The sequence below is a fragment of the Pseudophryne corroboree genome, chromosome 11 (genome assembly GCF_028390025.1).
Source record: "Pseudophryne corroboree isolate aPseCor3 chromosome 11, aPseCor3.hap2, whole genome shotgun sequence".
NCBI classification, from domain to species: Eukaryota; Metazoa; Chordata; class Amphibia; order Anura; family Myobatrachidae; genus Pseudophryne; species Pseudophryne corroboree.
Genome location: NC_086454.1, coordinates 62,226,365 through 62,253,175, shown reverse-complemented (window position 1 = coordinate 62,253,175; position 26,811 = coordinate 62,226,365). Strand labels below are relative to the sequence as shown.

At 44.6% G+C, this 26,811-nt stretch overlaps 1 protein-coding gene across 3 annotated transcripts in view; it reads right to left on the bottom strand.

The window, feature by feature from the left end:
* Positions 1-26,811, bottom strand: part of SYT12 (synaptotagmin 12) — a 307,494-nt gene that overhangs the window by 248,489 nt on the left and 32,194 nt on the right. Inside the window, exon 1 of one of the 3 annotated variants that reach the window (XM_063944346.1) lies at positions 12,865-13,430. The exons of the other annotated variants lie outside the window; for them this stretch is intronic. The gene's annotated coding sequence lies outside the window, so the exon portion shown is untranslated. Of the gene's footprint in view, positions 1-12,864; positions 13,431-26,811 lie in introns of those variants that run through there. 3 annotated transcript variants of the gene reach the window in all.

Genomic DNA, 26,811 nt, shown 5'->3' with positions numbered 1-26,811 from the left:
AGACTGCGTTTTGGGTTCTGCTAGTAATATTGTTTTTGATCAGGACAATTTATTTTGGTGAGGGTCCCAGAGAGGTCGAGCAGGGATCTGGAATGGGTTCTGATGGCGAGTATGAATTTGTAGGATCTCAGGAGCAGCACATCACTCAAGTAAAGGCTGGTATCAGTAAGCGCTCTGGTAGTCATGGAGCTCGGAGGCAATGTGAAGGGTTATTGTCTGATGAATATTGTATTTGTAGGAATTGTGAGAACATAGTCGAAGATGGGTGTATCCAGAGATGTCAGTCCAACATTAATATCGACATGGACCGACATCTGTTAAGTGATTACCACTCACTAGTGGGTAAGGTCTTAAACCAGACAGAATGCTGGGTGTGCTCACAGGTACCTCAAGGACAGAGTAAGTCAGGATTAGTACCATACCCTTTAGCAATAGATGAGGTACTCGAATTACGGGGTGGGAGACCGGTGGACTAGAAATTCAATATATCCAGGCCCCCTAGCTTGAAGCTCCACGAGTACAACGTAGATAGGTCCTTGTTGTGTTTTAATATTTCCAATTTCCGAAAACCAGGAAATTGGGAAGTGACGTGGAATAACCAGACAATGACCTTTTCACACAGAGCTGATAGGATTCCTATCGACTCTGAACTTGTACGCAAGATGGCCAACAGTGGGAGGTATTTTCGGTATAGGTATACACGTGGAAGCAAGACCATGTGGGTTGGAAAAGTAACGTCAGGGTATTGTACCCATTTCATCCAGCCCGATATTTATACTGAGAACTAGGGATTGGTTTCTTTACATGGAAAGTTTGCAATATGGTGATGTTACATTTTGTCCCCTATGTTCTCCCAGATGATGCCTATTTCATATGTGGGAGGAAAGCGCACAAGTGGCTTACTCCGAGCTCTGAGGGATTGTGTTATATTGGGATAGTACTACCAGAGGTCATGACCATAACCCACGACAAAATGAAAGACGTTCACCGCAGTGCTCAGACTTATACTCATACCCACTATGAACACATCATCAAGAGACACCTCATAAATAGGGCAGAGCACGCAGCCTCTGATTTGATCCATGAATCCACCGGGATTCAGTTCCTTCTCGCATTAGTTATCACCCGTACTGCCAGAGGAACTGTAAATTATAGTTACATCCATGCGCTAGCGAACTTGATAGACAATATCACCGAGATGTATGATGACACCTTCAGATATACGGGAAGGGAGTTACAAGCCTACAAGAAGGAACTGATCCAGCACAGGATGGTCCTTAATTACGTCACAGCCGTGACAGGTGGGTACTGTGTTACCCTGGCAACTCAATATGGTGTGAAGTGCTGTACGTACACTACAAACAGCACTGTCGACCCCACAGAGATCATCGATCAGAAGATGGGAAGTTTCTCCTTTGTATCCTGGGAGTCATCATAATTATTGGTCTGATATTCAGGTGTGTTCGAATTCTGACGCGGCGCAAGCGCAGCACAAATTTGATGAGTCTAAGGCGTGAGGGCGCTGTTACAGCAGTAGATTTAATTTATGATCCATCCATAGAGACAGTGTGACAGTGTCATGATAAGGATTGCAAATTAATTTCATGACCTGTTTCTTTCACTATTTTTCTCTGTTTCCCCCTTAACCAGAAACACCCAACCGGAAAAGACGTCAGCCCTACCCAAAATGTTTATGTGAATGTATTTATTTATATATATATATATATATATATATATATATATGTCTTATCTTCATCTCTGCAACCTCCAGTTAATGGCACACATAGTTGACAGGTGATATCCACATATACTAGCACTCACATACAGATGTGTCCACATACATCTTTGCTATATCCCGCCATGTATGGCACAGTTTTGCATGCCATAGACTCAGAGATTTAGCCATGCCTTATGATTTTTCTTAATTTGCTTCTTTAATATGTAACGTTATACATGTTCTATCATGGCAAATAATAATTTTAAAATCTATCCACTTGTTACTCGTGAAAAACAGCTTAGCCGTGCTTTGTATGTTGTGACATATTTAGCAAAACAGCAAAGATGTAAGTGGACACATATGTATGTTCCCGCTCCATGTATCATCAACTAAATGTGCTCCCCATTTGTTGGAATAAGAAGCCGAAAAGAGCTCGGTAGTGTTTATTTGCCCATTTACAGACCCTTAATACGGGATGAGAAGGATTTAATGTATACTTCGCAATACCTCGAAGCTTATTTAGAACATACACAACACGATGATACATGCCCCTCAGACATGGATTCATACATACATGCTTTTTACTATCCCACTAGGTCATACATTTCCCACCTACAACTCTCCCCCGATCATCCAAACTTGTATATATTGTGTATATAATATTTTCTGTTTAGTAGTAAAGTGTGACAGTTATTGATGACTGCCAAAGGGTGGACAGTCGAAGTCGAAAATATTTCAGTACACACATCACGTACAAACTACACACAGATGGCCTCCGTGCGCGTACTTGTTCTGCCGTGCGTGCACATATTTGCAATTTGCGTATGATCGCTCCCGCGGTCCTGCATATTAGCGCGTGGTATGAGTAATTACGGTAGTGTTTGTGATCGCATGGAAAAGCCATAAAAATACATTACATATTTAATCCAAATAGTGCACAATGTACACATAGTCCACATGCACCGCACAATTTACACTTGTTTAAAATGGTACAGTAACAAAGGGATTCACCTTTACAGGATAGGAGGGTACAGAACTAGGTTATAAGGTGGTGTTTGGTATCCAGCTGTAGGGTATTTTAAGAGCAATATTCCGGTGTTGGTTTGCAGAAGATCGCACGCTCCTGCGAATAGTTATGTGCAGGAGCAAACTGTATTTACTGTGCTCTTGATATGCGGCGGGAACCCAGAGGAGAACATCTGCAAGTGCACCTGGACCAGACATCGCCCACCTATTCAAACTGACCTATGACCTCTCCTGTACTGTAAATGACCATCCCAGTGTCCAATGGACAAAGAGATTACAGTTTCCATTGTGTTAGGTTTTGGACAAATGTATAAAAAGCCAGCTGCAGGCCAGGTCACTCTCTCTCAATCTCTGATGGTCATCTACCTTGATGACTGAGGACCGGACCGGGAAGCGTAGGCGAAACCAAACGTATGTACCATTGACTGTAGCCTTTTTTCTGTTATTGTAATTGTCTCTTTGTTGTAACCCCCTTTTATCAATTATATGTTGGCGGGTCGGATCCCAACTTCCTAAATACAATTGGTGTCGTATCTCTTTCTCTGCTAGATTTATAAGTGTATTACAGACACTTGAAGCTGCATAGTGCTCACGGTGTGTCATTGTGTGTGTATGCACCGCGTGTACTTTGTACGTCCGTTGCGGCATTAGTACGCAAAGTGCGTACACGGTACGGGACTTTGTACGCAAAATGAGTAATAAGTACGTTGGTTAAGGATTGCATACAGCGGCCGCAGCGGCTCGATTTTAAAGTGTATTAAGTGTGGTTTTAAGTATTGCTTTTAGTCCTGTAAGTAAATCAGCATTGCCACAGCTGCTCGAATTTCAGTGTAAAAGGTATAGCTTTTTGTCCTGTATGCAAATCCACATTCACATACCCCTCCCAAATCCCGCATCAGCAGACATTTTTCAGGCATTGTGCGCCATGTGCAGTAGAAAATCACTGTGAAAATGGCCACGGCTCCATTTTTCTGGAAATCTGTGCATGCGCACTAGACTATGGGCCTAATTCAGACCTGATCGCTGTTGTGCGAAATTGCACAGCGGATAATTATGAAATGACTGCGCATGCATATGGATCGCAATGCGCATGCGCGAAGCCAAACTGCGAAAGAATGGTGCGAAAATTTAGATTGCATGGGGTACGCAAGTTGATTGACAGGAAGTAGACGTTTGGGGGTGGTAACTGGCTGTTTTCTGGGAGTGTCAGGAAAAACGCAGACGTTCCCAAGTGTTTTCTGGGAGGGTGTGTGTGACGTCAGCTCCGGCCCCGATCAGCCTCTTTGTATCGCACTAGGAGTAAGTCCTGGGCTGCGCAGAGACTGGAAAAATCATTCGATGGTGAGTGAGTTGCAAACGGATTTGCAGATGTCCGCTGTCTGGCAAAGTTTTCACATGGCGTACGCATGCATTCTCACACTTGCACGGGGCGGGTTTTCACTCTACGGGTGGCGGCTATCTGATCGCAGACCTCTGCAAAATCGCAGAGGAGTGATCAGGTCTGAATTAGGCCATAGTGTTATGTTACAGCAGTATCCCAATTCCTAAACAAATGAAGGCTATTCCGGTTTCAATATAATTAGCAATTACAATTTAGCCTCCAAACGGGGTTTAAATAAAACAATTTTGCAAAAGTGTTTTATGCACAGCACGCCTAACAAGGGAGATCCCAGAGATCCCCCGCTCCCCCACCCTTCCCACACACACACACACACACACACACACACACACACACACTCTTCTCTCTCTCTCTCTCTCTCTCTCTCCAATCTAGAAGGCTCAGGGGATTTCAAAATGACATTTTGAGAAATGAAGTAATCTATAGGATGTCTGGAGAGATTAGCTGACAAAACAGGACTGCTGCAGACATCAATATCATTACTGCAGAATCTCCTAAATGATCCATGGACCAGATCAAGATGAAATGATCTCAGGGTATTTATTGACCCCTTATCCCATGTAAAATATGGAGATTGTGCACTAATGTCAATGCACATAATAACAGATTCATGAATGCAGAAGAATCATTGTATTGCTGCAGAAATAACATGCTAAAAATGTCTTGATATATGCGGAGTAGCATCAAATGATGCTAAGCGTTAGGACCATTACAAAGTAGCAATTAATTAAATGACGTTTATGGTTCCAGCATAACCTAAATAATGCAGATCAGTTAAACATTTATAGTTCATCTAGCAAAAAGCAAAAATGATTAGTGGACATTCTGGGCCTTATTTGAAGTGGTTGTGATATAGAAGATAGACATTAAAAAGATAGTCAGTCATTAGGTCAATAGTAAAAGGTCGACAGTCAAAAGTTTGACAGGGTCAAAAGGTCGACAATCAAAAAGTTGACAAACAAAAGTTTGACAGGGCCAAAAAGGTCTACAGGGTCAAAAGTTCGACACGCCCAAAAAAAAATTGGGTGATTTTTTTTGTGTTTTAAAACATTTTTTTACCCCAATTTGTTGAAATGCCTCCCCTCGCGGGCTCACTTCGGGCGCAGTGGCTCACGTTCGGAAGGATACTGTGGATAGCTGCAAATTGCATGTGTACTGTAGCAAACAATTGCCAAGTGCGCATGTGCAGCTCCGTACATACACAGATGGGAGCAGTCAGATTGATCCAGTCAGTTTTGCGTTTCTTAGGTGTCGCAGTTTTGGGTGTGTAGGCAGATTTCCATGCTCGTGGATTGAGTTGGGACTCCTGTTTGTGACCACGGGGTGGGTGGGTTAAAGTCCCAATACTGGTGATGATATGAGTGGATTAAAAATCATTGGGCAGCTGAGCCTTCCACCTGAAGACAAATGCATATTCATCATAGACACACAGATACTAGCATTAGTAGTAAACAGGCTGCCACAGCAGTTTGGTAAAAGAACCAGAGATGCCATGGAGACCATGCCACCACCTACCCAAATCATGGCCACACCCCTACATACTTGGCTATGAATCCCAGTACTGGGGCTAGATATACCTAGTGGCATGCCTGATCATCAGTTTGGACAATTGAAAATATATTGAAAATAAATCAGTATTTACTAATGGGCTCTAATGCGGACAATACATCAGCACCACAATTCCCTGACACTCATCAGCTGATCTGTGATCTGTCGGGAAATCAGGGATATTCAGTATGTCACCGATCCTGACTTTTTTAGTTGGAATCTGCAAGTCTGGGAAATCCCCGATCCTGGCAGTGGCAGAACGGGAAACTGGAGCAGTCCATTGCAGATGTGTGGGTCCCACAACTTGTTGTCAACAAATACATTTTCAACAACAATGCAAATATTATTGAACTTAACCCTGCTGTTGTGGGTGCCATCCCCAATGACCCCCTAGTGTCAGGTGTCACCAGGATCACAGTTCAGGAGGCCTGAAAATGCCCAGTTATCTGTAACAGCACTAACAAATTGGGTGCATCCAACCCTACAAGTGTCGGACTGGGGCATGAAGGGCCCACCGGGGTGATGTGGTGGTAAGGGCCCATGTCTAGGGGTGTGGCCAGCCTCCAGAGGGGGTGTGGCCAGCCACCACAAAGGCTAGGCTAACCATTAGAGAGTGCATGGTTTGTGCCCCTTTATAAATATATACAGTAAACACTGCTAGTGCATGATAATGTACCAGATTAATAACAGCAATGCACTGCAGAGAATACACCATAGTCCTGTGCAGTATAATGTAACACTGGCGTATCTATAATGGATGCAGTGTGTGCGATGCACACGAGCCCCTGAGTCCAGAGGGGGCCCACACCGCACACACTGCACCCATTTCTTCTATACTTACCTTTCCGGTGTCCATCGGTGAGGTGTGTGGGCCCCTGCTCTCCCGTAGCCTTCACCGCCGCTGCTACGCACTGAGCACTAGAGACTCTGGCACAGTGCCAGAGTCTACAGCGCATGCGCAGGACTCTGGTAAAATGGCACGGCGGCCATTTTTCGGAGTCCTGCGCATGCGCTGTAGACTCTGGCACTGTGCCAGAGTCTCATCGCGGACAGCGGCTGTGACGGCTACAGGAGAGGAGGTAGCCCACACGCGGAGTCTGCACACGGGTCCCCTCCTCTCTAGAAACGCCGCTGTAATATAACATATGTATAATTCAAATGCACAGTCTGGACCCTTTTCCCAAGGGGAAGAGGTGGGGGCCATGGACAATGGGGCCCACCGGGTGTTTTCCCTGTGGCCCAGTCTAGCCCTGAGCTGTACCATGCTGTATACTCACAAGTCAGCCATGGTAGGGACATTATTTTACTAGTAAAAGAAATAATAATAACAACATGACCATTTAGGTAACTAGGATTCTGAATCTGCTGTAAGATGCAGCTGCTGAATAAATGTGGTGCCTTCTGTATCTTGGCAATTGCCTAATTAAATCTCTATACATGTTGTAGAGGGAAGACCAAAAATGCTTATTAGGCACTCCCGGTTACCTGTATCTTGGAGGTAATGTTATGAAAGGTTCCAGCTACAATAATTAACTTCGGAGAAATCCAGTGGCATTCTGCAACGCTGAGCCATACACAATATTACAGAAGCTTTCATTTATAAAACTATTAACTAGAGAAATAATAGTTAGGAAGCAGAATATTGATTGGGAAGGATTATAAATACTGTGCAATTAAGCAAAATGCAATACAGGCACACTAGTAAAATGCATGTGGTATCAGAAATGACTTTAGTGTTCAGATTGATGGTCAATAAATTAACTGTTTTACTGATAAACTAGTCTTGTGACATCCAAGTGACATAACCATGAAAACATAATATCCACATCATTTGTATGGTGCCAGTTACAATTGTATCTACTATAATGCTTTAGAGAATAGAGAATCCAATTAATTTAACTGCAAGTTATCCCTTGCTGCACTATATTAATTGAAATATGGAATTTGGCTAACTGCCCAAGCTAATTTGGCAACCCACTTCTATAAGACAAGCATTTAGTCTTGTAGAGAGTTCTGGAACAATTTGCTTATATATTTTGCAACTTGCTTTTAATCAATAACAATTGTCAATTTTCTGATTGCATTATACAGCCTTTAAGATAATAAGTAATATATTTCATGAATGCTTGGTTTCATCTGCTTATTCAGTGCCTACAAAACTGAAAGAAGACCGTGACCAACTGACCAGTCTACTGATCAAATGACCAGTACTGTATACTGACCAACTGACCAGTATACTGATCAACTGACCATTCTACTGATCAACTGATCACTACTGACTAACAACTCTACTGACCAACTGACCAATATACTGACCACTCAACTAACAAGTACTGTATACTGACCAACTGACCAGTATACTAACAACTGACCGTTCTACTGATCAACTGATCACTACTGACCAACTAACCACTCTACTGACCAACTGACCAATATACTGACCACTCAACTAACCAGTACTGTATATTGACCAACTGCCTAGTGACCTGACCAACTGACCAGTATACTGACTAACTGACCACTCTACTGATCAACTTATCACTCTACTGACCAACTAACCACTCTACTGACCAACTGACCAGTAAATTGACCACTCAACTGACCAGTACTGTATACTTACCAACTGACTAGTGACCTGACTAAGTGACCAGTATACTGACAACTGACCACTCTACTGACCAAATTACCAGTATACTGACCAACTGACCATGATACTGATCAACTGACCAGTATACTGACCAACTGATCCCTCTACTGACCAACTGACCAGCTGACCAGTATACTGACCAATTGACCACTATACTGACCAACTGACTACTATACTGACCAACTTGACCAACTGACCCCACTACTAACCAACTGACAAATATACTGACCAACTGACTACTCTACTGACCAGTCTAGTCTTTTGTTTGTTAATAGTTGATTGGGGATGCAGTCTCCAAGTCGACAGTGAGAATGTTGATTTTCATAATGCCATCAACAGTTTGATATTCATGATGTTGTCAAGGTTAAAATGTTGACATCATTAATGATGATACCTGAAAACTGTCAACATTTGCAGATTAAAATATGTCGACACTGTCAGCATGTCGACTGGAGCATTAGGATTAGCATTAGGGTTACGGTTAGGGTTAACATTAGGTTTAGGCTGGGTACACACCAAACAAACATGTTGGTGGACCCACCATCACACCGACTGAGCAGCTGATTCAGATAAGTATACACACTTACAGACTGGCCGCACGATGTGTTGATCAGGACACCCTGTTGGGTAGGAATTTGAATTTGCCCGCCTAACTGTGACTTTGGCTCCTGCCGCAAGTGTACTGATGGTCAGCGGCCACCCGTATACACAACCAGATGCTCCAGTATAGCTTTAGATATAAAGGCCATTGGCTGTGCTGCACAGCCGACACAATATGTCTACCAACACCCGCTGTATAGCCTAGTGTGTACCCAGCTTTAGGGATAGAATCACGTGAAAAATACATTGTTGACATTTCAGCAATGTAGATATTACATCAGGGTCGACAAGCCAAATGTTGATGACGACATTATGAACCATATCGGCATGTTTAATGATGACATACCAACCAACCTAATGAATGTTGACATTATTGGCCTGTTTCCGAGTCGCACGGAAAAGCGCATACAGCAGCTTCTATCAGTGGTCGCCTGTCTGCGAGCATATAAACTCCTTCCCTTGTGTGCAATATATACATGCGGCCGAATGTGCAAGGACTGGGATGCCCACTTTAAGCACCCGTGCACACTCTAATATTGATTGGAACATCATTATATGTCACCTTTGGTCGCACCATCAAAACTTGCACTCCCATAATACGTCCAATAAACAGACCATTTGTGCATGCACTACTAGTCACCTCCCAGTCACGCCCAACCCCACCGTTTTTCTGCCTCCTTTCTGGTACAGAATGACAGAGTCTACTGCACCGTAGAGAGAAGGGGGGCCATCCGGAGTCTGCACACAGGTCCCCACCTCTGTTAAAATGCCCGTGCATCCGTCATAGGGGTATTCAGAACTTATGAGCATGCAAAGTTGCAAATAATCAATGAACTGTGATTCATAATAATGCCCTATATCTGGTGACATAATATATGCAACCCGGTTGATACTGAGGCCATGCCCCTGTTCAGGGGCGGATTGGGAACAAAAAGCGGCCCTGGAAAAATTTGTACTAGTGGCCCCACATGGGCAGCACCAGAGGTGTAAGGTCTAGCCATGGGCCATGGCAGCAGCACCCTCCCCCCCAAGACTTTCCAGATAGTGGGCATGTCCAGCATCAATGGGGAAGTTAAAAAGAAATAAAATTAAATATTATGAGCACATTATATGATACACCTTCAGAATTTAGGAAACTGTATAATATAGTACCAGCCAATCAGATCCTAACTGTCATATCACTGGCTGGGTTTGAAAAATGACAGTTAGGAGCTGATTGGCTGGCACTTTATCTCCAACCAAGGCTTAGTAACTAGACCCCATAGTCATGGCATGGTAATCAGCGATTGTGGCGATTCAAGCAGGTCCATGTAGGAGAGCCACCACTAACTCCTGAGTATTAGATAGTACTAGTAACCGTACTGAGAGGTCAGTAAGCAGGAGCCTTAGCACTAGGGGGTACTTGTATACTGGGAACTGTAACATCAATGCACCAATGTAAAAACAAGTAGCACAGGTAGTCTTATGCTGGCCATATAAAAGATCGATATCATGTAGCAATACACAATTTCTACGCCCCATATGCTGCGTCGTGTGCACATGTATACGATTACGATGCGATGCGCGGTCCCGCGGGTCCAGCGTCGAATCCTCAGATCATATGTGCAGCCCATTTTATCCATCGCAACCATATGCATATCATACCATGTTTTTTGCACCTACAATGCAGCCTACGATTTTGAGTGGCATTTCCCTTACACTTTTTTTTTTTGTGAGGCACACGATCGATCGTTTAACGACGGGTAGTTAGCACATTGTGTGTCACTCGTGAGGCCGGGGCTGCCAGGGAGCTGCCGGGGAGTTCCAAGGGAAATCATGAGATGACTCGCATCGGATGTGTGTCGTCCTGATGTATGGCGAGCATAAGCTGTCTGCTAAATTCTGCTGTGGTGTACAGAGGAGGCAGACCATTTGACAGTTTATGCTACTAGTGTTTCAAATGGAATAGCTATGTCAGCTAACATCTCCATCTCACAAGTAGATTGGTTGCAAACCACCTCATTATGTTTAGAAGCCGATAAAAACATCAACAACAATACGTTAGAAACCTTATTATCCATTTCTAGGACACAACTTTAAAAAGGAAAGTGTGACGTTCCATTTGAATGAAAATTCTATTTTAAATATTTTTCCCAGCGGTAAGAAACAATGAATGCAGTCTATGGATTTGCCTGCCCATGTCTACTAAATAAAGAGCTGTCAGCACAAGTCATTCCATTTGAAACCATTTAACAAAAGTCAAAGCTCACACTACAATTAGTAGCAAACATTTATTAGCACGTATTTACAATACAGTATAGTAGCCAATATAGCGCCAGCATACACAGCAGCGCTGTACCTACAGACCACCTGAAAATATTATAGGGACCCCATTTAAAGACCTTAAATACTGACATGTTCTTTAATCAACAGATACATATTTTATATTGTGCATTATCCCTGTCATAGCTAAAGCCCATGTTATTATGTAACTGGATACGGGCAGTGTCTGCTTTGACATCATACAGGTTAAATGCTTATGCAGATTTTCCATATGCACCTGCTATAAGTGGCCACTAATATCAGATCTCTGCTGGATGCATGGCACACGTATCTTCTGTTCCGCCTCACAAGATGATGACCTATTTTCTGCTGACTGTATTACATACAGTGGATAGCGATAGCTGCTCTTTTACTGTATCTAGTATACAAGCCAGCAGCCTGATTGCATGTAGAAATATGAAATAATGACGACAAGTATAGAATAGCATATATCAGACTAGAAAAAGGTAATCCACAGAATGAAGAGGAAATAAAATCTGCCCATACAGTATATGAGATCTTAATACATTACCTTATACCATCTACCCTAATAAACACAATGCTTTAACTACAAAGAAGCACAAACAGAAGTAAGGAGTTGTCTCCAACTTCTTGCAGTGTGCATGTCTTATTCATCTAATAAGTGACAGAGCCAAGTTTGGACTCAGAAACTGCAGCACAGCCTACAGTAGGTGCTTATGTAACAGGCAGCGTTCCTGGCTCTCTTTGTTTTAATGCAGACTGACAATTTTTTTCCAAATGAAATGGAAATTGCCATGCTGCACTGAGGATGCTCTGCTTTCTGCAGGCAAAAGAAATACTGTAGCAGCGTCATGGGCTGACAGTCATACAGTAGGAATGCCCACAAAGTATTCTGGTTCGTTTTAAACTTAATTAGCTGTTGGGTGCAAACACTGATCCAGTAGAAGGGGAAATCACCTCCAAATGGTCTAGGGGAGCAGGATCATACTGCAGTGCTAAGTGGATGCTAGGTACTACTGTATGTAAAGAATAAAGCATTGCCTGAATAACACAAAAGCAATACACGGAAGTATTTTGATATTTCGAGTAAACATCACTGTCATTTTATCATATGGCAAGTAAGTGGCTTAACTATAAAATAAAATAATTGATTATGCTCATTATATATATATATATATATATATATATATATATATATATATATATATAGATAGATATCTAGCTATATAGAGAGAGAGAGAGAGAGAGAGAGAGAGAGAGAGAGAGAGAGAGAGAGAGAGATAAATAAAATCTGTGCAACAGAAACTTAGGTACTGTATTCCTTTAAACTAAATTAACTATCACTTTAGTACATACTTTTTTCAATAAGATAGAACATTTACGCGCACACACACACACACACACTGACAAACACACACACACACACACACACAATGCCACACACAAACACACATATACTGTGTGCTTGTACCCAATTATATGTACAGTCGGCTACTGTATAGCCCACAAAAACAAAAATAATGTGTGATGTATTGTTGCGTTGGGCTGGTGCCCAGTGCTACATATGATATGAGTGTAACAGCAGAATAAGTTGACAGCTAAGCTGAGAGAATTGAGTAAGTGCGGAGAGGAAAGGGTTATTACCTTGCTGCAGGAATAATTAAAGTGCAGATATGCTCTTAGCTCTCACATGTGATGTCTCCCTGCATGGCACACCTGACTCCTGTAATCGCCCATGTTTCAGCAGCCAGGGAGACACTATAGATGTCCTGGGCAGTGCCAGCCTCTGTTGCTCTCATATGTGCATCCTGGAGACTGTGTTCATTCAACGGTCACATCCACAACGATGCTTGGTAATTTGGGATATTGTGATGATGCTACAAACTGCATTCATTCAAGCCCTCCTACTGACTGCAGAAGTCCCACCCCTGGAATCACTATGTAGGGAAGCACAGGGTAATAGAGGAACATCCTCAGGAAAACACTCTGCTGCTAGGTAGGGGCGATCGCTGGCACAGTCCTGTGTGCCTACTGACTTGCTGCAGCAGATTATATGCAGTGTCTGGCAATGGCATCAGTAGAGCTGCATGTACAGCATGCCTGACAAGCATAATGTTGCTGAATATGTTCCTGTATAAAGAGCAAATGGTTCAGCCTCCCATTAAACCACACACACAGCATTATTAGTGATGCTGCTACTGTAGTTAGAATGTGTATTGCTCAGGTCCGCATGGTTTACCTAGTGCATGTCACTGGCTAAGTATTTAAACACATTATTTCATATTTAAAGCATACTTGCCTACCTGACCCTCTCCATGAGGGAGAAAATGCTCTGTTCCTGGACTATCCTGGTAATGTATGATTGGCATCACCTGTGGTGAGCTAGTTAATTGATAAGAAAGGTGTTTCACCACAGGTGATGGCAATCATACATTACCTGGAAAGTCCAGGAACAGAGCATGCTCTCCCTCATGGAGAGGGTCAGGTAGGCAAGTATGATTTAAAGCGCAATCCAGGCCACAACCATGCCATGTTTTCAAGAATCCATTCTTAGTTTGGTCACTCATATAACATTACCCACATGATGCAGGCTAACCGCTAATGTTTTTTCTTACTGATGTACCTAAGACATTGCTAAGTCTGCTTTGGGTCACTTGTCAGTTTCTAAAACTATGGCATGTTGCCCCTGGTAACCAAACTGTTTCGTGGCAATATATTGTGTTTTGAGGCACAGAAAAGAGTTGTGAATGCGCAGCATTTAGAGCTATGAGATATGCAATGATTGTGGGGTTTGTCCCCAACCATACTATTAGTTTTGCACATTGTTAACTCAACCAAAATATAAAATAAAAAACAATAACCACACAAATAATATGTTAATAAAGTGATTTTACTTAATTCTTGTAGTTTAAACTGTAAACAATACACTAAGCAAACATGCCATAGCAAAAAACACCTGCCAGTGCAGAAATTAGGAACACAGAAGTCAGGGCCCCCCATCTACTGGGCAGCAAACACCATAAGAGACTGCTGTCATTACCCTGCCAGAGGATCATGTTGGTCAAACTGAAGAAGATTTGGGCCACAATACCCAAACCCAACTAGCCACACCACGATATGAAGAGGAAGGTGGATCAAGTTCACAGGAGAATGCATCACAGGCTAATAAAAAGAAAAGCCACCAAACCCCATTCAGCATGAGGGAGTTGGGCATTCTGGGCCCACAAGCCATAGAATATACATTTTGGGAACATAATAAACATGGGTGCTGGGAAATGTGTCCGCATCTGGAGAGAAATCATTTTTTCTTCTTTCGCCCCACCTTAAGTGGATGGTCACTGGTAGGTCTGCGAAGTGACCTTCGAGGGCCCTGCCCAGTGGGATCTTCTTCCTGGGTAGGGGAGGGGCCAGGTGTTGGTGGCTCCCTGCCACTGTGGGAAAGAAGGGCAGTGATGTCCTGTAGACCTAGTCCAACTGTGTTTGCATATTGTTGGACAGAGGTGGTGAGCTCGGATAGACCTTGCTTGATTTCGCCCATACCTTGCCGAACACAGGTGGTATGCTCAGTGAGCCGTAGGGACATCTCGTGTACCTCCCGGGTCATCACGTCATGGAATTTGGTGAGGCGATCTCCATGACTCGAGATTTCCGTAAGAATCGCCGGGAGAGAGGCTTGGGTGGGGGGGCCAGTGTGTGGCTGGCCTGGTGGAATAAGCGGACCCACACTAGAGGTGTCACTACTTCCCCCCGCCTCAGCCTTCACAAGATGCCCCTCCTGTGACTAACCAAGCTGCCCCTCCTGTGCTGGGTTATGGAACAAATAGATTTATTAATGTGATACAAAAGGAGAAAACAAAAACAGGAAACAATTAGTACCAACTTCAAAAATGAGACATAAAACACTTGACTATATATGTAAGGCAACTGACCGGGCAAGTCATGTGCCCCTAACATCTCAGGCATGTCTGTGTCCATATGGGACACCCCAGCCACCTCCTCATAGTTCCCACAGGGCATCGCTAACTCCTCTAGATCTGTAAACTCCACAGCGGCAGGGGCTGGTCCTCCCCCTGTTGCCCTTAAAGCATTCCACTCCGCAGACCTTTTCTGCTTCAGGTGGGACTTGAAGTCGGCCCAACTACATATGTGGTTTGGTTTGGGGGAAAGGTGAAGAAAGTAAATAGCAAGAAATGTCTCGCTTACTTGTACACATGTCATGGTTTAGGTTGCTATAGGCAACATCACATTTTTTCTTGTATGGTTTAAAAATAGTATATAAAATTGTGTGTCAATATGTACTTACTGTCTTCGTACTTCCTGTGGGGTACGGACAATTGGGCAAACTTCATTTATGCGGTCAGTAATCTCTCTCCATATGTGATCTTTAGCCGCAGCACCCATGTTTTTGCTCCCGTAATGTATTTTCTGCATGGCTTGTGGGACCAAAATTGCCAACTCCCTCTTCGTAAATGGGGGCTGGCGCCTTTTCTTTTTGCTAGGTGCCTGTGATGCATCGTCCTGCAAATTGTCACCACTTTCCTCTTCACTTTGGCCCTGGCTTGGTTGGGTTTGAGTATTGACCCCAGAATCTCCCTCAGTTTGTGTGTTATATTCCTCTGGCACGGCGCTCACACCAGCCTCTTCTGTTTGTGAATCAGTAGATGGGGGGGTTGAGTACTGGCTCCTGCTCCTTCATCCTCTACACTGGCAGGTGTTGGATGGAGGTGTTGCTGCTGCAGCCTCCGTCTCCTCGCTACCATGTCCCGAATCTGCTGGTGCAGCTCTGCTACCTCAGCATCAATCTCACTGATCGTAGCCATATTGGTGGTGGCATGTGCGTCTGAATGTGTGTAGGGTTTTTATACCTGCATATGTATGTTTGTGCGGGGAAATTGCACAGGTGATGCATACACAATTTGTAGGCGTACTTTGATTAGTGTCTATTTAAACGGCCTCCATGCGGCCTGTGTTTGTGGGTGTATGCAGGAGTTGCTGATTGTCGAGGCGTTGTGTTGTGTTGTGTTGAGAAGTATAGTGGAGAGAGAAGTGATTCAGAAGCAGAGAAGGCGTGAGAGGTAAGAGTTGTTTTTAAGTCATTTACAGATGGGTCCATGTTTATCTTGACCTTTAATAGGATTAATTTAGACTGTGCAGTCGGACTTAATCCCCTGCTGTATTATTCTCTGTATTGTATTGCAGCTGAGAACAATAGATGAAGGGTTTATGTTAATAAACCATGTTGTGCCAAGGCGCAGCAAACTAGCCAAGATAACCGTGGACCCATCTGTATGCTAACAGACTTATCCACTTTAGATGATGCGTTTTTACTTTTATTGCGTACGCCCTGCGTTTTTTATTTAGAAATAAAACATGTATTTGATTAATTTTGATTGTGCTCATTTATTATTCATATAGCAAGTCCATTCCTGTTGTGACAAACTGTTGTGGTGGTGTTGTCCTTCATTCTAATTTAAATGTGTTTCCCTTTATTCTAATGTCATCAATAGTATATATCTATTTGTTGGTAAGTATGTGCATGTTGCTTGATGTGTTTTGGGTGGAGGAGGCTACTGTTGTGTGTGTTATTTGACACTATACTTTGATTATGCTTGTTCTGCTGCAGGCTGCATATTTAGGAGATTGCAATCCTTGCCAAGTTTGGCTTCCTTTCGTTTATTTAAAGGCCTTTTTTGTTATTGTTGGTAAGTATGTGCATGTTGCTTGATGTGTTTTCGGTGGTTGACTTTTGACTTGTATGTCTTATTTTAAGTTACAAATGTATGTATCTTTGTGTGTTAATTCTCTGTTTAAGGTAAGTATAAGCCTGAAAAGTGGGGGAGGGGTTTTCTGTGTTTGGGGTGTGTGTTGTATTAGTTACATATGTAGTGGGACCTCTTTCAGCCTAATTTATGGTTTTTCTTGCCTCCTGGTGTCCGACATTTAGATATGGATTACGCGCCGGAAGTATTTGTGTAGGAGCCATCTAAGTAAAATTTGAAATGTTGTTAACACATTGGATGTTGTATTGATGTTTTTTTGGTTCATTTTAAAGATGCTGATTGCCACATATCTAGCCTCCGAAGCCGCACAACCCCAACCTGCCCCTCATCCTCGAAGGCAATGGAGGCGTGCAAGGTCGAATATTTTCCGTACCCGTGTCCAGAGCCGGCCCTAGCCAATATGATGCCATTTTGGCAGGTGCCCCCTAGCACCACCGCTGGTTCCACCTCTGACCTTGCACCTCTTTCCCAGCACCATCACCCCTCATCCATAGCAGTCCTTATTTTGGGGTTTGTACCCCCTATATTTTAAATAGGAACAGTTCACACATTTGGCGCACAGTCCAAAAAGGGGTGTGTTTTTGCTGGCAAGGGGCATGGCCACGCAATAGTAACCCCATTTCCAATTATGCCACACAGTACTGCAACTTTATTCACATTTGATCATGCAATAGTTTCCATAATTCATATTACATCCCACAGTAGTATCACTTTACCTTATAAACGTTACTCCTCACAGTAGAGCCCCTGATTCCCATTACATCACACTGAATTGCTCCTTATTCACATTACACCACACCCTATTGCTCTTTATTCATATTAGATGACACAGTAGTGCCCTTTCTATATGCAACGCCATAGTAGAGCACCTTATACACATAATGCCACACAGTAATGCCCCTTACACATATGAGGAACATTATTAAAGTCCTTATAAACATAATGCGCCTTACACATTATGACAACTTTTATTAATGCCCTTTTACACGTAATGTCCCATACACATATGCCGCACATTATTAATGCCTTATACACATAATGACACACATAGTGCCCCCTACACATTTGCTGCACATTATTAGTGCCCCTATACACATAATGACACACATACAGTAGTACCCTGTTACACATATGCCGCACATTATTAATGCCCTTATACACATAATGACACACATAGTGCCTTTTACACATATGTTGCACATTATTAATGCATTTTTACATGACACACATAATGCTCCTTACACATATTCCGAACACTACTGCACAACCAACCTACTCACATGCACACAACACTTACACTGCCACTAACACTGTGACCTCTGCCTCTGCTTGAATACAGATGTGTCTTCATAAATTTTGCCTCAATGCTAACGTCGGGCACATTTTTTTTTAATGAAAATGTATCTAATTTGCATTGCTATGTGGCTAGGATGCACAAGCAGCTTCTGCTGATTAAAATGATAAGCAGCATGCCTATATACTGTGTGAGACTGTGGCTGTATCTGCATCTGAAATGCTACACACAGAATATAGGCATGCCGCATATCATTTTAATCAGCAGAAGCTGCTGATGTCCCTAGGCATATCAAATGCCCTAGGCAATTGCCTAGTTTGCCTATGCCTATGGCCGGCTCTGCCCGTGTCACCCTTTTTGGTATGCCAGATGATGAGGTTGTACGGCACTACAGGCTGCCCCCTCATGTCATCCTAGAAACTTTCTCCATAATAGAGAGTGATCTAGATCAAACAATTCGGTATCCTACAGCAATACCAGCATTGACACAATTCCTTGCTGTGTTACATTTCTGTGCCACGGGTTCCTACCAGCACGGAGTTGGCTTGCTGGTAGGGATGTCGCAAGGCAAGTTCTCCAAAGTCCTGCGTCGCGTCCTAGACGCATTTTTAAAGCGAGCCAAGCAGTTCATATCAATGCCACTGGATGCTGGAGTCCTAGCTGTGTTGAAGCGATAATTCCAGGAAGGGGGTAGTCGCTTCCCACACGTTATTGGGGTTGTGGATGGGACACATGTTCTACTTGTGGCTCCAAAACATAATGAGGAGGAAATTATAGGAACAGGAAACTGTTCCACTCTCTGAATGTGATAGTTGTTTGTGGCCCATCCCTCCAGATCCTGTCCCTGAATGCAAAGTACCCCGGGAGTGCCCATGATGCAATCAGGGATCTGGCAAAGATTAAAGGGGGGTACTCATGGAGCGATATTCTAAGCAATCTGACTAGATTGCTTAGACTTTGAGCATTATCGCTCCGTGTGTACCCCCTACAGTGATAGCTATGCACAGCCCCGCACATGCATGCAGGCCAATCTAGCAGGTCGCTCACTTCACCCGCTGGGTGAAATGAGCGCCCCCCCTCCCCCCGTCTCCCCCCGCACGCTCAGCACAGATAGTGCTGTGCTGAGCGGTGGCAGAGATGTGTGCTGAGCGGTTCGCTCAGCACACATCTCTCCCGCATCGGCCCGTCTATATGGGCCTTAAGAATGATGGAAGGCCAAGACATGTGGCTATTGGGGGAGGTTTTTTTTTTTATTAGGTTTTTTGGTGATGTTGTTAAAAATTTAAACTTATGATTGTATTGTGTTCTTACAAGAGATCGTGGAAATCCTTGCACTCCCTGGCTCATGACTCCTTACAGCACACCCAGGCTAGGGCCACAGTTCGAATTTAATTCCGCGCTTACTGCCACTAGGCAGCTGATGGAGCGCACCATTGGCGTCCTGAAAGGACACTTCCGTGTGCTCCACCGCACTGGTGGCGACCTCATGTATTCGCCGAAAATGGTAAGTAAAATTGTGGTCCTGTGAGCCATCCTGCACAATATAGCTGTGAGGAGTTGGGTGGAGCTTCCTCAAAAAAATTGACCAGAGAGGATGAGAAGCCAGGGGTTGGGTAGACATTCCGGTGAGGCACGGAGGCCCAGCATGGCCATGCCGTTAGGGCAAGAATAGTGCGCCAGCATTTCAGGTATGCTTTTGTCCTGAACACATTATCCAATTCTTTATGCTACTATTGTTTTGTTGAAAAGTTTTGATTTTACACATAAGTCTCTGTATTTTAGCGGAGTTTAACTAATATATTGTTTTGGAAGACATTTTTCAACACATGGATGTTTTCCATTATTAATGTGTATCTGTTTTGAGTAGTATCCTAACTTACTGTCAACTTCTAACGTCTGTAAATGATGAACAACAGTATTATAGCATGTTTGCCACATAATTTTTAGAGTCCTGGGGGTACATTTACTAAGATGGGAGTTATATTTAAGATGGGATGTTGCCCATAGCAACCAATCAGATTCCAGGTATTATCTTCTAGAAGATGCTAGATAAATGAGAAGAAGAATATGATTGGTTGCTATGGGCAACATCCCATCTTAAATAGAACTCCCATATTAGTAAATTTACCCCCTGCTCTTTTACATTTAGCTATCTTGTTTATTTTTCTGATGTTAACATAGAAATACTAACTTTGTGGTTGTTGCTGCTCACATTTACCATGCACGGGTTTGATGGTTTTTGTTTTTTTATACAACCTACCCGTCTGCACACACCATCTGGGATTGATTAGCTGAATAATGGTTCCAAATGTGGTGAGTTTTCTCTATATATTTATAACAGTGAGTTATTTAGCAGTGCGGTAGCCGCTAATTCGCATCTGCGTACGCAAGAGAGGACACATCTCTGTTGATGTAGTGATATTAATAAAGTTTATCAACACTGATGACACCATCAGATTTTGGCCAATCAACATTTAGCACACAGTATAAATATTAGCGCTATTGGATAAAACGCCATTGGCATCATGCGAGCTGCAGCTTTCAGCATGAGGGAGCTGCGGCTCCTCACAGCCACTATGAATTGCCGCGTAGGCCGCGCGGGCCTGTACATTCCTAATTCTAGGAAGCGTGCGGCCTACGCGGCGGTCCGCAGAGTACTACGGGCGAGGGTCCGCCCTAAGCGGACCATCGTCCAACTGGAACGCAGGGGGTCCGACCTCCGCCGCCGTCAGCCAGAATTGCTGGCGCAGCTGCGCCAGAAAATCCGACAACGTGAGTAATCCACAAACCTTTGTTTGTGTGAGTGTGTATTTTAGCGTGTAAAAAATTAAAAATATTTGCACAAAACATTACACATAAGACTTATAATGTATGTTAACAGACTGTGAGGGGGTAGGCCTTACAGGACACACTGGGAAACAGAGTGGGCCATGTGTAGGGGTGTGGGCCATGTGTAGGGGTGTGGCCATGTGTAGTGTGGGCCATGTGTAGGGGTGTGGCCAGTCTCCACAGAGGCTATACACAGACAGCACTTTGATTTGACAGAGAAGTTTACAGTTCATACAGTGTGGTCCTTCCTAAAGATATACAGGAATTCCAGCAAGCAGGATCATCACAATGCGTTACATTACAATGGCTATACTCCTGCATTGTGTAAATAAACATATGTGTTAGGTATCATTAACGTGTGCAAGCTGTATTCGTAAACCTATAGGGGCAGGTGGTAGGCCAAAGCACAGTGGTCTACAACACAATTCCCGTGTACTCCTGTGCCACAGTACATTTGTGTGTGTGTGTGTGTGTGTGTGTGTGTGCGTGCGTGCGTGCGTGCGTGTGTGTGTGGAATTTATAATTGCTTTAAAAAGTGAAAAATACTTTAATTAAAAAAACATAAAAAACTATTTTTATTGGTCAAAAATGAACAGAACAAATAACACAATGGGACCATATGGACAAAACATTTACACCACTACAATTGTATTATATTTACCTGTAAAACAAAAAAAAATTGTGATTTTCTCTCTTTTTAGGCTGAGCACAAAGGCAAATGCACCAGGAGGAAGAGGAAGGAGCATCCCCCCTCAACACCCCGACCCACAGCCAACATCCTCATCCTCCTCTGAACCCCCCTCCCCCTCTCAACAACCCACCTCCCAGCAATCTCCATCCTCCTCTTCCTCTGCCTCCTACTCCCCCTCTCAAACCCCCTTCCCCAATCAACAACCCGCATCCCAACAATCCCCTGCCTTCTCTTCCTCCTCCCCCTCCTCCCCCTCTCAACCTTCCTTCACCCCTCAATCTTACCCCCCCTCAATCCCCCTCGCCCTCTCAATCTTACCCCCCCTCTCAACCCCACTCACCCTCTCAATCTTACCCCCCTTTCAACCCCCCTCACCCTCTCAATCTTACCTCCCCTCTCAAGCCCCCTCACCCTCTCAATCTGCCCCCTCCTCTCAACCCCCCTCACCCTCTCAATCTGACCCCCCCTCAACCCTCCTCACCCTCTCAATGTGACCCCCTCTCAACCCCCCTCACCCTCTCAATTTGACCCCCCCTCTCAACTCCACTCACCCTCTCAATCTTACCCCCCTTTCAACCCCCCTCACCCTCTCAATCTTACCCTCCTCTCAAGCCCCCTCACCCTCTCAATCTTCCCCCCCTCTCAACCCCCCACACCCTCTCAATCTGTCCCCCCCATAACCCCCCTCACCCTCTCAATCTGACCCCCTCTCAACCCCCCTCACCCTCTCAATTTGACCCCCCCTCTCAACCCCCCTCACCCATCCAACCTCCATCTTCCTTTGAAGCCCCTTCCCCATCCAACCTACCACCACCTTTTAACCCCCTTCTCCCATCACAAACGACAACGGCGAGTGGGCAGCAGAGGCCCCTGAGGCGGTGGAGGGTGCTGATCATCCGTCGGGGGACAGTAAGTAATAGAGGCGTAACTAGGGTTTTCGGAGCCCAGAGCAAGATGGAAAATGGCACCCCCCCCCAAAAAAAAAAACACACCAAAAGAAGCATGTACGCATGTGGCGAAAAAATGGGTGTGGCCACACACCAGAAGGGGTGTGGCCACGCACCAGAAGGGGGGTGGGCACTGAAAATGGCCCACGGTGCCAGTTACATCGCCCCACAGTGCCAGATGCAATGCCCCACAGTGCCGGATACATGCCCCACAGTGCCAGATACATGCCCCACAGTGCCAGATACATGCCCCACAGTGCCAGATACATGCCCCACAGTGCCAGTTACATGCCCCACAGTGCCAGTTACATTGCCCCACAGTGCCAGATACAATGCCCCACAGTGCCGGATACATGCCCCACAGTGCGATACATGCCCCACAGTGCCAGATACATGCCCCACAGTGCCAGATACATGCCCCACAGTGCCAGTTACATTGCCCCACAGTGCCAGATACATTGCCCCACAGTGCCAGATACATACCCCACAGTGCCAGATACATGCCCCACAGTGCCAGTTACAATGCCCCACAGTGACGGATATATGCCCCACAGTGCCGGATACATGCCCCACTGTGCCAGATACATGCCCCACTGTGCCAGTTACATGCCCCACAGTGCCAGATACATGCCCCACTGTGCCAGATACATGCCCCACTGTGCCAGTTACATGCCCCACTGTGCTCCCCCCCCCCCCCCGGTCACTCACCGCTTGTGGCTCCAGCTCGCCTCTGATATGTGAGGGGAGGAGAGCGCAGCGCAGCGCCTCTCTCCTTCCCCTCACCGCTCCAGGTCTCCTGCGGCTGTGTGGCGCCGGTTCGCTAGCCAATCAGAGCTCGCGGATCGGCAGCCAATCAGGAGCCGGTCCGCAAGCTCTGATTGGCTAACGCCGCCGGAAACCGTGCTAGTGCTGGCAGCGGTGGTGAGGGGAGGGAGAGACGCTGCGCTCTCCTCCCCTCACATTTCGGTGTGACGGTGGCAAGTGGGGCATGATGCCCTGGCCGCCGGTGGAGCCCCCCTCTCCTGGGCCTGCCAAGGCGCCCAGGGCACATGCCCCACTCGCCCTACCCTAGTTACGCCTCTGGTAAGTAATTTCAAACTCCAAAAAGTATTTGTAAGCTGTTTGTAATTTAGATACACGTACATGTGTTTTAAAACTGTGACCCAGCAAATGCTGCTCTGAAACACATACCAACATTCCCTGTCTCAGCTTATGTATTAAGGCCTGCTATCACTGAGTCAGGACATGCTTGGATATGTAGTTCACCAGCAGATGTAGAAACGCAGTCTGCTGAGGCTGGGCGGACACCCCAAATGGTGAGCCTGGCCCACTCTAGATGTGTCTGAAGTACACATCCCGGTATGGCCTGCACCAGTTTTAGCATGGCTATTTTTAGATTACATTGCAGGCCATGCTGGTATGTATAGTTCATCAACAGCTGGAAGGCAAAACGTTCAATATCCCTGACGTAGCTAGTGACCGGTTAAAGTGTGCTTTGTGCCTTGCTTGTATATTGCATAATGTCATTTAGTAAATTTTTAATTTTAATATTCATTACAGATGCTACAGTTGGAGATCCCAATGTGGGAATACCACAAATCATTTCATTGATGGAGCACCACTGCCGTGGGCTTATGCAGGCCATTGTATTGTTGAAACAAAAATTTTAATAATGTTTTTTTGGAATGTAAAAAAGAAAAAAGAAAAAAACAAAACATGATTTAAAATAAAATTTGTTTAAGCCCTAAATTGGTGTGTTGTGTTGTTTAAAAAGGAAGTAACATATGTAGAGATGTTTCATCACTTTGAAAGGGATAAAATGAAGAATGAGAAATGACTAGTTAATCAACTACAAACAGACACTTAAAAAAAAAAAGGCTGTGACATGACAGTAATGAGCTGATTGTTTGGTACTTTCTCACTCCCCATTTTAAGACACACTAAAAAAAAAAAAACATGTATATGGTAAACTGTGTTATGTACATTATGTCAGTCAAGGATTTTACAAAAATAAAATCTGTGGTATTGAGCAAATAATAGGGCTACAAATATTTACAAAATATATACTGGAATCCTTAATTGATGATTTTATTGTGCAATTAGGTGTTCAAACTCTTCTTTAAGACTTTGAACACTTAATTGGACAATCACATTATAAATCTTTAGCCTAATTGGTTTCTTAATTGAGAAAGGAATGGGATGAAATGTTTAGCAAAAACCCGGCCCTGGAACACTGAGCCAGCCTCAGAAGACACCTGAAAGGTAAAAAATAATGTCCAGTAGTCCGGATCGTGACACAGAACCAGCTACAAGAAAACCCGAAAACCCACAGTCATGCACCAGGAACTGGCGGTCGAGCTGAACAACTTTTACTGCAGATTTGAGAAGGCATCCCCATGTCCCAGTCCTACCCCTGTCCCGGGCGTAGCTGACCACCCACTCCCCTATCCTGGTCTCCACTCCCAGACACTGTGGGTAGATCAGAAAGAGGCAGAAGGAATGTTCAGAAGGGTCAAACCTAGGAAAGCCAGAGGCCCGGGCAGAGTATCGCCATCTGCCCTAAAGAACTTTGCTGTTCAGCTCGCCCCCATCTTCTCCAAGATCTTCAACACCTCACTGGAGACGTGCACGGTTCCCTCCTGCTTTAAATGTTCAACAATCGTCCCAGTTCCAAAGAGCGCAGCTGCAAAGGACCTAAACAACTAAAGGCCGATCGCACTAACATCTTTGGCAATGAAAGTGGCTGGTGCTGAACCACCTGAGAGAAGCGACTAACACCCACCTAGACCCCTTGCAGTTCGGATACCGAGTGAACAGGAGTGTCGAGGACACAGTTAACTTGGGGCTGCACTACATTCTACAGCACCTAGACCGACCAGGCTCTTATGCGAGGGTCCTATTTGTTGACTTCAGTTCGGCATACAACACAATCGTCCCCAGTATCCTGCAAGCCAAACTCCTCTCCTTAGGGGTCCCAGAATCAACATGCTTCTGGATCGTCGACTTCCTGACAGCAAGGAAACAGGTGGTGAAAGCCGAGTCATTCATGTCTAGTCTGGGCTCACGATGAGCATGGGGCCCCTCAAGGACGTGTCCTCACCCCCTGCTCTTCTCTCTATATACCAACGACTGCACCTCGGCCGAGCATTCAGTAAAAATGATAACATTGACACCACCGTCATCAGCTTAATCAAGGATGAAGTCGAATCTGCATACAGACGCAAAGTGGAATGGCTATCTCAGTGGTGCGGCAGGAACAACCTTGACCTAAATCCCCTCAAAACAGTTGAGATGGTGGTGGACTTCAGAAAAAAAAACCCAATGCCATGCAACCACTCGTAATAGCCGACAGCGTGGTTTCGTGGGTCGACTCCTTCAAATTCCTAGGGTCAAAAATTTCCTGAGACCTCAAATGGGGACCCAACATAAGCACTGTCGTAAAGAAGGCCCAGCAGCGGATGTTCTTTCTGGGGCAACTCAGGAAATTCAACATCCCACAGAAGCTGCTGCTCATCATCTACACAGCGATCGTAGAATCGGTCCTATGTTCCTCGATCACAGTCTGGTATGGAGCTGCCAAAGAGAGTGACAGATGGAGACTGCAAAGGATGGTGAGGACAGCTGAAAAGATTGTTGGGGCTGACCTCCCTCCCGTCCAGGAATTATACCAGTCAAGGGTCAGGAAGCGAGCGGAGAAAATCGTGGCAGATATGCAGCACCCAGGTCACAAACTGTTTGAACCGCTTCTATCAGGCAGACGCTACAGGTCCATTACCGCAAATTCCACCAGATCCATTAAAAGCTTCTTCCCACTAGCTGTCCACCAGCTGAACAATATATAAAAGTCTAACATGTATAATATGTCTAATATGTCGAGTCTATTGTACAGTTGCAATGTGCAGTTTGAACTCATACGTGTAATGTTTGTAATGTTTGCTACGTTTTTCCCCCTTCTTATGCTATGTATTCCCCCTTCATGTTGCTGCTTGGCAATGCACTGTACCGCAAAAAATTCCTAGTGTACATGAGTACACCTGGCCAATAAAGCGG